Genomic DNA, 2,724 nt, shown 5'->3' with positions numbered 1-2,724 from the left:
TATAAAGAGATATATTTAAGTAGATGAAATTTTTTAAACCTCTTTTGTATTTAACGAAAAACGAATGGTTCTTCGTGGATTTAAATTAAAAAAAAAATTGTTTATAAGATTTTTAAGCTTTTTTAAATATTTAGAATACCAGGGTAATCTATAGGGTTTTTTCTTTTTAACCGGAATGTTATCCCAGCAGAGTTTACACAAAATGGATTTAAATGTAGTGAAACTTTTAATTGTATCAAGATCTGCAAACAAATTATCCCAATTAATATCGAATAGAAATTATTAAAGCTAGAAAAATCGAATAATGCTTAATTAAAAAAAACATATGTCATCAGAAGTTACTGAAGCAAAATAATAGAAATCGAGTTTTACAACTGAAGGTAAATGATGCTTATCTTTAGGAGTTATTGGATACAAACATTGACTAACTTTGTAGCTTATGTTATCACTTACAAATATTATTTAGATCCAAAATTCTATTCAGAGAATTAAGACAATTAGTAACTTGAAATAAATTAAGACTAAGAATATTATCAATAAAATATAATTCATGATTTGCAGAAACATTAGTTGGTGTAAGACTAGAATTAGAAATACTAGCAGACCAATTTATCTTGCATAGGTTAAAATCAGCTAGCACACATAAAACTAGAGATACCACATTGTCAGCATGAGCTTTGTACAACTCAAATGAACTATCAGGTGATATATACGAAGCGAGTAGGTATATGAAACCTTGCGAAGACTGACAATTTATACAAACACAAATTTGATCGAGCAGAGAGTCATCATTGTAGAGTGGACACAGGAATGCACGGAGTTGACGCTTGTCAGCAATTAGAACCCCACCACCACGAAGGCAACCAGTTCTTGCAGCATCTCTGTCTTTGCGAGAAACATTAAAAAGATTTGAGTCGAAGAACTCACTGTCGAAAAAACTTGCATTCAACCACGTCTCAACTAAAACAAAGATGTCATAATCCATTTGCGCACTAAAAGAATGCACAATATCAGCCTTGGTTCGCATGCCGGATAAGTTATGGAATTACACCTTGAGACCACGGTTAGGAGTGCACGAGCTCGTTACTATGTCTGAGGTGGCTGTTGTTGTGCCTTTAGAAAAAACTGAAAAGGCTTGACCGAGACATTTGCAGGCCAAATTTCCGAGCTCAGCAACTTCGCGTACGAGGACTCCGGAACTCCCAACTTAAAATTAATTCTCTTAAGAGTTGATGCTAAAACATTTTTCTTAACCAGTTTGAAACAGGATAACAAATTTTTATCTAAACCAGTTTGCTTAAAAACGTAATCTTTATTGTTATCCTCAGATACGGAAGGCGAGAAAGAACCTACATGCAACCATTTATGCCGGACCGCAACGTCCAAATCTTTACATGCATTTGTACCGAAAACACGCACTTGTTTTTTATTCCTTTTCTTCGTTGCCGTCGACCACTGTGCATTATTAACCTCAGCAGTGGGCACAAAAGCAATTGGGAGAGCATCATTGGAGTCGTCAGCAGCTGGCGCCGAACACTTAGCGTGAGTGTGTGTAAGCCACATGGAGCAAGCAGCAGCACTCACTTTAGGGCACAGTATACCAGTAGAAAAGGTTTTTGTTTTTGTAGCTGTTTCGTGGTGAAAGTCCTTTATGGGGACCCAATTTCCCCACAAGAAATTGAGCGCAGGGTTGCTTTTGCGTCCCAAAAGAATGAATATTAGAAAACAATTAAAAAAAGTCTAAGGTAATACAATTATATACAACTAAAAGTAATCACAATAATTTGCACTTATGAGTTAATGTGATAATCATGTGTAAAAACTCTTTTCAACTATTATTTTTCACAAAATAATTTGGCGGATCAGTTTGCTCTGAGCGCTTGTGTTGTTTACCAAGAAAATGCAGCCCTGTTGGTTTTTATTTCTGTATCGCCTCGCGGTGAGTTCTATTTCTTGGTAATTCGGTTTGTGAAATGGTAAACAAATTATTGAAATTTATTTATTTGATGTGTATAAGATTCCATTAATGCATTTTTTTGTATTTTCAGACTATTAATTACAAGCACAGCATCATCAACGGTGATTGCAAGAACTACTGCAATCCCTGCGGTTTTTCCTCTTAGTAAATGCGTTCTGGTCGTGACCAAGGGCAGTCTCCCAAATCGGCCGGGCATAAGGTTGGTCATTTTAAATTTTATATCTTTGTTCGTCGACATTATAGTCATCATTGCAGGATTTTGTTGCAGAACAAAACGCCCCAAACCACTGCTGTGGTAAATATGTTCCAGCAGAGCTGCCCACCGCCGTCGGTGTAATGATTTCGATAGCTGAACAAACGCCATCTCCTGGGCATTCCCACAGCTTGCCGACACTAGCTATTATATCACGTGTGAATGCAACTGCGGCTTAATTTGGTTATTAACAGTGCAATAGTACTATGCCATTGGCAAAAACACTAAGGGCTGCTGGCAAATATAGGTTGTAAAGTTTTTGGTATCGATGAACTTACTTGAAGAAGACGATGGCCGAAAACATATGATGAAACATCTTCTGGCATGCCTTTGACAATCGTTAAGTCAGACGGACGCTTCACATACGATATTTCACACATGGCTGGAATTCGTTAGCAGACAGAGCACATATTTAAAAAATATTTATCGTTCAGCAGAACGTGCATGCATATTCGATTCCGATTTTATGGGTCGATTACGGAGGACAACCGAA

At 36.8% G+C, this 2,724-nt stretch overlaps 1 long non-coding RNA gene across 1 annotated transcript; it reads left to right on the top strand.

The window, feature by feature from the left end:
* The first annotated feature begins 1,787 nt into the window (after window positions 1-1,787).
* LOC118750475 lies at window positions 1,788-2,457 on the top strand. The gene is made up of 3 exons (XR_004994399.1): window positions 1,788-1,976; window positions 2,049-2,177; window positions 2,234-2,457. It is a non-coding gene; the product is annotated as an uncharacterized LOC118750475 (long non-coding RNA).
* Window positions 2,458-2,724: the final 267 nt, after the last annotated feature.

Source organism: Rhagoletis pomonella, unplaced genomic scaffold, assembly GCF_013731165.1.
Source record: "Rhagoletis pomonella isolate Grant_MI unplaced genomic scaffold, Rhpom_1.0 Rhpom_scaffold_00256, whole genome shotgun sequence".
NCBI classification, from domain to species: domain Eukaryota; kingdom Metazoa; phylum Arthropoda; class Insecta; order Diptera; family Tephritidae; genus Rhagoletis; species Rhagoletis pomonella.
The sequence above is the reverse complement of the archived record's forward strand: the minus strand, read 5'-3'. Positions and strand labels throughout refer to the sequence as shown.